The following is a 10,230-nucleotide window of genomic DNA, read 5'->3' on the forward strand; positions in this document are numbered from 1 at the left end:
CAGCGAGAATTGCTCAGTATGAGAAATGTTTTTATGACGTTGTGATAGATTACATTTTCAATTCTAGGCGACTTCCGCTCTCTGTAAAACAGGTCAGAATGCCCGAAAACCGTAATTCCACAATCGGGTTGACGCACAGTATCGATTGACAATAGAAAAGTACCAGTTGACGTTTTCGTTTGAAAGATTTCCTTCCCGCAATATTTCTGTCGCATAATCGACGAAAAATAAACTCATTAGAAATGTGTTATCGAATATCCTTCAGAATTATGTGAACAATCAAATTCTGGTAAAAGCAAGGATGTCGACGTTCTGAATTTTATCCTGATCCAATATCAAATTTGTCATGTATTTGCAGACTACAAACAAGTCGCAAGGTCAATCTTTGGAAGTATGTGGAATCAAATAAGAATTGCATTACATTGCAGTAAACGTAGTAAGGCAATGTTATGTTTTATTTCTCGACAGCGTATGTATTATTGAAGTAAAATAAATTTATCGTGGTTATAAAATTGAAAATGTTTCAGTTGAAAAAAAAATCTGTTAAAAAACGCGTAAAATATATTATTTTGACAATCACAAAAAAAATATAGACAAAAAACTTATCAAAGGAGGGGTGTTCCGCGGAAAACTCTAGTTTAAGGCTGTATTCAGCATTCTTTTCTAATTTTTCGACGACATCAAAAGTAAGGCTTTGTTTTATGAAACAATCTTGCTAAAAACACTGAGTACAAAAAATCAATTTTTTAGAGTCAAATCTAGAACGGTCACGATAAGCTTAAATGATGTATGTTTTAACGACCACACGAAAAAGATAAAAACAGAAATGTTCCATAGATTAGCTCGCATGCGAGCCCAAGCATCGGATATACGAGTGTTCCCTAACCTTCAATGCCACTGGTGGCGTAACTTGTTGCGTCTCCGTGATGATGATTTAAATTGCTTTATACATACTGGAAGCATCTTTACGGTGCTAGAAATCGAATATCAACACGATATAAGACCATCCTGAACGAATCATAACAAATATGAAGAATTAAATAAATATCGTGATTTAGAGGTATTTGTATACCTACATATTTTTAACATTTTCTTTCGAAGATGTAATCTATTCAGCTGCTCAGTTCTACCGCGCCAAACAGTGAAGCTTTCATTAGTAGTAAACTGATCTGACAAGTAGATGGCGTTATCACAAAACTCTCGAGCCAAGCTTTTTCAACTATCTCCTTTTTATCCTGAGCTTTTGCTTTTCCTGCCCAATTCGATGGGCTGAGGAAAATGAATTTTAAATCTGTGTTGAATTCTAGTTCTAGCAAGTAAAAACTGCTACATTCAATGTGGAAAAGCTGTATGTCGATCACAGAACCCGTTTTAATATCAGTAGATTTAATCGTTTCTTGGTGTTTTCAATATTTCATCTTCAATACAGCATAATTTATTTAAAATTTTGAAAATTTGAATTAATTATGAAACTAACAATTCGGTATAAAAAATTGATGTATTATTATCTTATATTTCAATGGTTCTCAACCTGGGGTACGCGAAAGAAAAATCAGTAATTGCGTACAAAGTAATTTCTCTTTCTAATACTTCATTTGTTATTAAAATTTGCTCTTAAAACATGACTGTAGTGATCAAACAAACCATAATTCAATTTGAAGCCTGAACTAGGCTACAACAACATGATCTACCACTACTTTCTCCCACTCTGTGAGAACATTCCAAGCCAGGGAGTATAATTGATTTGAAAAATATTGCCAAGGGGTACGTGAACAAAAAAGGTTGAGAACCGATGTTATATTTTATTATGTGAGAGATTGTTCGAAGTAACAGATCGTGCTTGCGTTTACTCTGCAGCCTTTTTTAGCCTTAACCCCAAATACTCGTAGATGGTCATTTCAAATACACTAATCACCGCCAACTGTCGATAACTACAACAGCAGGAATCCAAATTTATATTTTATTTAGTTAATTTGTTTGAAACGACTTGAGCATGAAATTGACGTTTTACAAAATACTGATAGTCTTGGTGGTCCTCTACGAGTTTGACAAACTTAAATAAAAAGTACAGTAATAATCTGGCAGTCTTCTCGCATGGGCCATTTTTTTCGGTTTACATACTTAAAGTATACAATAAACTGTTACAATATTGAACAAATGAATAAAACGTTGTTAACCCTCTAGTGCCAAAGTTAGTTTTCAGACGGACTTCGAAAAAATCACTATGAAACTTTATAAACATTTTTTAAGTATCGATTGATGCTTTTCAGAGGTTCAACTGAAGGCTAGAGGATTGAGGGTATTTGTTTGAAACAGAATCTTGTACAAAACCGATCTATAGGATGTCTATAGCCAAAGATAGCTTCATTAGGAAATACTTCTTATTACTTTTAGATTAATTAAATCCGATGTTGTAAAATGTGTTGTATCTTAATCTGCACGCACAGTTACAAATTGAAGATAAGTTGTTTTATTCTAGACATAACACTCGCACTAAGTTCTATCCTCCAATGTGATGCCTGCCCAAGAAGCAGCACGCGATTGTCATAAACTGTTCCGATAAACAATACGTTTCGTGTCGCTTTCTGCAGTAGATTAACATTTCTAACGTTATGTCTTGCTTTTCCTGATGATTGCGAAGGTCATGGTTAATAGCCAGACGAAACCTTTTCTTTGTTGCGAAATCTATCATTATTGTCGCCAGTTGCCACTGTCATAAAAATTAAAAAAAAAAAACGAATGGAATGTGAAATGAAAATAAGGGGAAAAAAATGCTTACATGAAACTAGAGAAGCAGAACAGCAGTGGCAACAATTTCGCTCGATATAAGTGCGGATGTCATACCGTGAGTTCCGCTGCCAACCACAATGTACTACAACGGAGAATAACGTAATTGTCCTCGGCCGATTAACCCGACACTGGTGAGGTGTCGGACGCAAGTCTGATTGTATACATTTTACGAGTGGACTTCAAAGTTCGACGACCGAAGAAATAATTACTCATCATGACAACAATCACTGTACTGAAAATTGCTAGCCGGGGACAGTTCACCAGTAAAAAAATAGTTTACTGCGAGGTGTCGTCTTCTATCGATTTTTGTTGCAGTGGGAAATTTCTCAGCACCTAACAGTTCTCAATTTCAGACACATTCTAGCTCCCCCAATGATTCATATGAATTCTAAACGACCAATTCGTTTGTTGAAACGAACAAAGAGAAACTATTTTTGATCTGGCGGTTGCTTTATTTGCAATGTGTTTAACACTGGCATTAAAGTTGCTGGATAAAATCATCATAAACATTATGGTTAATTTCTCCAAGTACCATAATTTACAAGGCAGATCATTCAACTTTCAAAGCCACAAATTGTCCAGAAACCGCACTTAACCCTCCCCTCCTGTCGGACTTTACGAGCGGAATAATTAGTGCATATAATTCAAAGCAGGTAATCATAAAACGGCGGAGTCTTTTCCAATGCCAGCGAAAATGTGCCTGCGAAACAGAGACATTAGAATTATTAGAAACGGACCGTTACCTCCAGCCTTCATCGGATCTCCTCCCCTGTTTGCTTGCCCAGCAAACAAACCAAATTGCTGCGCCAGTTATGAACAGCGTTCGGTTCTAAAGCAAACAGTGAAGAGAGCAAAAAAAAATCTGCAGCACCCCCTCTACTGTTAAAAATTGCCTCTAATTTTCGTTCCACCCGAGGACCGACTGCTGCAAACGACCTTCGACACTAAATGCAGAAGGCACTTTTTGACGAGATAATAAAAATAGTCGGATACAATTTGTTCAGCAGAATCATATGCTGTAGAAGCTCGAACCAACCGAACAAGCAGGAAAATAACATGGGAAGGTCGTACTTGGAAACAATGGGGTCCGTAAATGAGAATTGTCAATCCGGTTTGCCAGGCAGGCATCGATGAATAAAAAAACCTTGAATTCGTCATACAATCAAACGCGCCGTTGGAGCTCTGCTGGTTTGGCTGACCGGTTGTTCTTCTCCTCTAGCTCAAGTTCAAGCCCACAAAACGATAGCGAACCTTTCTACCACCTCCCGGCACTTCGGCTATATTGCTTTCCAGTCCATTAAAAAATTACCACTTATTAGCCTTTCGTTTCCTGCAGAGCTTCGCTGTCGGTCGGTCGTTCAGGGTTCCGCCGAGGCTCAGCTCAAACGTTCGTTGTTGGTCTGAAGCCCGCACAGTGCGAGAAGTACGAAAAGGTTTACGTACCCAAAACAACATTTTTCAATCCCGCGTTCGTCGTCCGAAAAGCGAGGGAGTCTCAGCTGAACTTCGGCAGGGACACATTTGCCTAAATAGGACATGAGAGGCCCGAGAAGACTGAGCGAGCCACCCCTTTAGCATGCGGCCTTTTTGATTAATGAGCATATTTGTGTGTCCTGCACGGTTCGTCTTGTTGAGAACTCGTGCGACGGTTGGGTGGCCGGTAGCCGCAGACGGACCTAACTTGGCAACTAATGCTTCGCCTCTAATGTCGGTTTGTGTGTGACTGTCTGGTGGAAAAACGAGGCGGAAGTCGTCAACTGCCAGCTAGAACCAGAGAACGGTTGGCCTTTTCTTTCGTTCCGTAGCCTTTTCCTTTCGTTATTGTCTTGCGCTGGCGGTTCACTTTCCGGCCGACCTATGCCTAGGCCTATGTTGTTAGTGACCCAGCCAGGATGATAGCAAAGCAACCATCGTAGGCCAACAGCTACCTACTGTAGCGCACTAACTACTCCCACATTTATACTGTATAAACTATCACCGTGCTCATCATCGAAACGAACCGAACTCAGCCAGGGTGGTCCGCAATTTGTTCTGCTAGATCATTTAGTCGCCTGGTAGGATCGTTTTTCATTTGCACGTTTCACACTTTTGCTTGGCTAGCGAGAAACCATCACTAATGAAAAGCTGACAAGGGCTTTGCTATCATCGGAAAGTCGGAGAGGATCAAAAACAGCCTTCCGCAATTCGATCGTTATTCCACCGCAGCGGAGTCATAACATACACTTTTGGAGATGCAGGAAAAAGTTTACGTTTGAGAAATACGCCAGTTTTGCCCAATATGACGGTGTGTAGTCTGAAAGTAATTAGTTCCGTTTGTCGGGAATGAGTAGTGTGATCAGTCGAATTTTAATCTGTGCCCTCCTCGCTAACGGATGTGTTGCACACATATTATTTTTGTCTTGTGTTTCAGATTCTTGGAATGAAGGAATGTTTGAGACGTGTTGCTATCTCTGTTCAAGAAATGTTATAAAGTTATTTGTTTTGCGTTTTCAGAGACGTTTATCAATGAATTTGAGGCTTAGAGATGTTGCGAAATTTTGGAAGTTTTCTATCTTCTTATAATATACCTATCAAACGGAATTAGAATGAATATACACCTATTTCATGTAGACCATGCGTCGAATAGAATAAATAAATACATAAATACAAACTGAATATTTACAAAATACATTTTTATGTCTCCACAACCTCGTGTGGTGAAAGATCATGTGATGCAATTGGTTACATACTTTAAAGCGAATAATAACGATACCAAGTTTTACACGAACACAAACGGGAGAAAGTGAAAATATTACATGTTGTGGAAGATACGACAAATGCAGGATTAAAATAGTCGTTTATACTCGAATGCATGACAAATTATCGGCAAACAAAATAAATAAAATTGCTGCTGTTTTTACCACATGAAACACTGAGTATTTGCAAACATGTTTGAAATACAGTGATCACCCGATTATATATCACCCTGATGATTTTTGGCGTGATAAAATAAGGAAAGTGATAAAATCGGGAAGTTTTTAAAATTTTATTTTTTTTTTTATTGAAGATGTTAAATCAATGAATAAATACGCAAAATCAGCGATTTTAATTTTTTTGGAAAATTTATCTGTACAAACATATGAAAAAAGCTGCAGTTGTTTTTTCATAAATCGATATATCTGAATAATGACAAAAGATAGAGAAAATTTGTCAAGGGATGAATTTGAGAAAACTGTCTGAGCTTTTATAAAAAATATTTAAAAAATTCAATTTGAGATCCTGTACTGAAAAAAAAATTTCAAAAACAAAAAGTGACTATACAAAATCGATCATCACTATTTTTTTAAAACATTTTTTAGATAGATAATTCAGTTGCCTAAAACTTTTCTGAACAAACCTAGAAAAATAAAAAACCTAAAAGAATCGATGTAAAGTTGCAAATAAGTTACAATTAAGTTTTTTATTCGTTCATGTTTTTGTTTGAATTGGTAAAATGAATTACTTGCTTTTTTGTAGCGCAGTACCATAAGCAAAATATTAGATGTTCTCACAACACCAAACTTTGTCGAAGACAGCATGCTGATATCTCTCACATATTGCAACCAGAAAAAGCTTAAAATGTAAATAACGATTTTTAATGCCTTCTCATAGAAAACTTTATGTTGCTTGCAATAAGTAAGAGATAGAAACATGATGTCTTCTGTAAAGTTTATTGTTTTGTGATCACCTAATACTTTGCCTAAGACACCAAGCGTCTATCTTTATCTAATGAAAGAGTAAATATTCTATCTCACTTTTTGGAGGATTGATCACCCAGCTTTCTACATCAAAAGATGCGTTTTCAGATATTTTAAAAACTTCTCCGAACATATTACACGGTTATAATAAACATTTGTATCACTATTCAATTATTCGCACGATAACAGTGTAACATTGTGCATCGGTTGAATTTTTAATGTAAACTGCATCCAGAATGATACACAGAATTATGAAAAATATCATAAATATTGAAGCGTAATAGAAAATCAGTTCACCCTGACATTTTTTTATTGAAATGTTTTATGATGATGAAATCGGGTGAAAAATGTGATTAAATCGGGGGCAGATTAAATCGGGTACAGATATAATCGGGTGATTACTGTAATAAGTATTTTATTACAACTTAAAATCTTTCCCGAATATAATAATAAAACTTATTTTCATTTTAAAAATATAATTAATAGCTGATTCATGAACCTGTTAGAATAAAAAGAGAGAACAGTCGTCAGTATATTGTCGCACCTTAGTTATTTTCCGAAGCTTGAAAGAGAGTTTTGATGATAACAAATGTTTTAAAGCCAGAACTGTTTATTTGTTCGGTGTGACGTCTTCGGCAGAAAGAAAAAAATGTGTCTTTCGAAAGAAAATATACACTATACTGTTTTTTCGAAGATGGTAAAGAGAGCAGGCTTCTGAAAATGGCTGTCTTTCTGTGACAGCAAATTCAAACTAATTCGTATCTCATTGTATTGTTCTCTGCTCTTTATACGTTCGGTACACAGCCCGACAGCACACACATGCAATGCCAAACGGGTTGTTATTTTTCATTTCCTTATGTCTGTTGGTTCTTCCAAGCTGTCGCTAACGACAGCCTTTACAGCGCGAAATCCTTCGGTACAAATCCAAGCAGGCTGTCGGATAATTATGATTCACAAGAGTAAGCACTTTTTTCCTCATGTGAGGAGTAAAATCGACAATGAGAATATATGTAACGGTTTACTTGGTATTCATCATGGCATCGACCTAAAAAAAGGATAAACGTAGGAGGGCGAGTTCAATATCATCGATGACAGCCGAAGCAGATTAGCAGGCTGTCAACAGCGCATGCCAAACCAACAGGACATCCTTAAAATGAACAATTTAGGCTGTCATGTCCGAACGAACGAATGCGCAAGAATGAACTGTCGTGTGCAACACCAGTCAGCTTCACAAGGCGCGCTTCAGTTGTATTTGAGCTCTCATGAATAGCTTATTCATGACCCTGTTAGAGTAAAAAGAGAGAACAGTCGTCAGTATAGTGTTGCACAGCAGTCATTTTCCGAAGCTTCAAAGAGGGTATTGATGATAACAAATGTTTAAAGCCTGAACTGTTTATTTGTTCGGTGTGACGTCTTCGGCAGAAAGAAAAAAAATGTGTCTTTCAAAAGAAAATACCGTGAAAATTTTCCGGTCAGTAAAAATATCGAAAGGAAAAATCAAAAACTTACTCAACATTAAAATATCTAAAAAAACTCACTTTTGATAATTTGAATTTTATTAGCTGAACATTGATAGTTAACTTGGATAAATAAATAAAAAAAAGGTTAAATTTTCGAAAGAAAAATAAATTCTCCATCCGTTTACAGTGTACAGAACAGGTCTTCTTTTCAACACGTTTTTTCATGATGATTTATATAATAACCCGCTTTTGCAAGGTTTTTCGTCCCCGCGTAAAACACAGTAAGTAACAGATTACCGTAAAGTATTTTTGACGCAGTTTAATTTGTACACGTTTTTGTTTGGTATTTGATAAGTCTTCGACAAAATTGTAGATAATAATTTTGTCCTTTAAAAACAATTTGCACAATTAAAAAAAAATTTGGGATAAAAGTTTAATGTTGATTTTTTTATTTTTTGGTTGTCACAGTGTGATGTGTGCTCAGAATTGAAACTTTGGAGGGGGTCAGGTTGCTCAGCGTTACGTAAATGTCTGAGAGGGGAGTGATATAGAACGTCACTTTTTGTTGCATAGAGGGAAAGAAGGTCTGAAATCTGAATTTTTAGCGACACCTAGTTTGTGTACGACGCCTTACGATGTATTTTTTTCTGACAGGACAAAATTATACCACTTTGCCAAAGACATTAAATCAATCAAACAAACCGTTCTTTTTACAAGATAATTTATTAATTTTTTGGTCAAACAATTTTTTTTCGTGTTATATATTTTTTTCGGAAAGACAAAATTATTATTTACAACTATGCCAAAGACGTCATAGCGATCAAACAAACCCTTCTGACTCTATAAATATTTGCGATCATCAATACATTTTTAATTTTTTTTAATAAGCCGTGATATATAACGTTCTACACAAGTTTTTTCTTCTAATAGGTACCATAGCAGCTAAGTTTTGTGTTAAGCGAAGATTTTTTTTTTAAATTGTTCATATCGACACAGACGTTATTCTCCATGCTTTGTGTCTTTCATTTTGCACTCGCCCCAATTTTTCAGGAGGAGGGCAGCTTAAAATAATTTTTTCAAGCAAAAGCTGCATCGTTAAAAACAAAAGGAACATTAATGGGCCGAAGTTGCTACCTTGCGGCATCCTGTTAAGCATGACACATTTCGCACCAGTTTTGTTCGCGCTTACTAACATATTGTTGTTCACAGCAAACCTTTATATATTTATAAACTTCTGGTTTTTTTTACATATTTGACAAACTCTTCAAAACCAAAAAAACTACAGCAATAGATTGGTCGTTTTTTCAAACGCATCGTTGTAAATTACTTATATTTATTATCTACGGAGCATTGTTCGGACAAGAGACGAAGGTACAGGAATTAAGTTCTAGTCAGATGCCGTGAACAGGGGTGACTTCGATCACTTGATATCTTTTTCGAATGTGTGAGGAAGAGCGCTTAAAGTGATAGGGATTTGTTGTAGTCTCCACAGATCGTATTGAAATATAATCTAATTGAGCGTTTTTTTGCCAAAAGTTTGAATTAAAAGTAATGTGTGTGAAATTATTAGTGATTTTTAAACAAGACACAAAAGACCAAGCGTAAGGTTAATAAAATTCGTTCCAATATTAATTCCTAATATAAATACAATGAACATACTAATTTTCATAACTGTTTTTAAGAAATGTTCCCCCAAACCAGCTTCCCTCCGAAACTGTCCACGTCGAATGTGTATGGCCTCTAGGACGACATCCGCATTATCAGGCATTCCAAAAGTACAGCCTTTTTTACTGTTTTCTCAGAAAACTTTTTCTGTTGTGTGTTAGCGATAACTACCCGTGCTAGTTAGCAGAAATCGAAAAACATGCTTCGTGTGTCGGTCATGCGTTATGTAGAGGAAAGAAGCTGTTTTTCTATATAAACGTTCGTGTTAACACTACACAAAAAGCGCGTTTTCAGGGAGCTTCTTAGCCGCAAGGTTACAGAGTCCGCTTTGATAAGCGGGTGGGTGTCAAGGAATTGTGATTGTGACGCGGTGTTGGTATGAGGAACGAGGATTCGATAAGATTCCTTCCTCTCGACATAATAAGTCCCTCTTAGAATTAACTCACTCCAGGGAATTGTAAATTGGCGATATTTGTAGGATAGAAAGAGGCTCGGTATAGTAGAGCAGTAAGCTTGAAACGAAAGGGCAAACTCTCACATACAAGCACGGATATAAATGAAAAGCGTATCGTATATGCACTTCAATAGTGATACTGCCC

Source organism: Wyeomyia smithii, chromosome 2 (assembly GCF_029784165.1).
Source record: "Wyeomyia smithii strain HCP4-BCI-WySm-NY-G18 chromosome 2, ASM2978416v1, whole genome shotgun sequence".
Lineage (NCBI taxonomy): Eukaryota > Metazoa > Arthropoda > Insecta > Diptera > Culicidae > Wyeomyia > Wyeomyia smithii.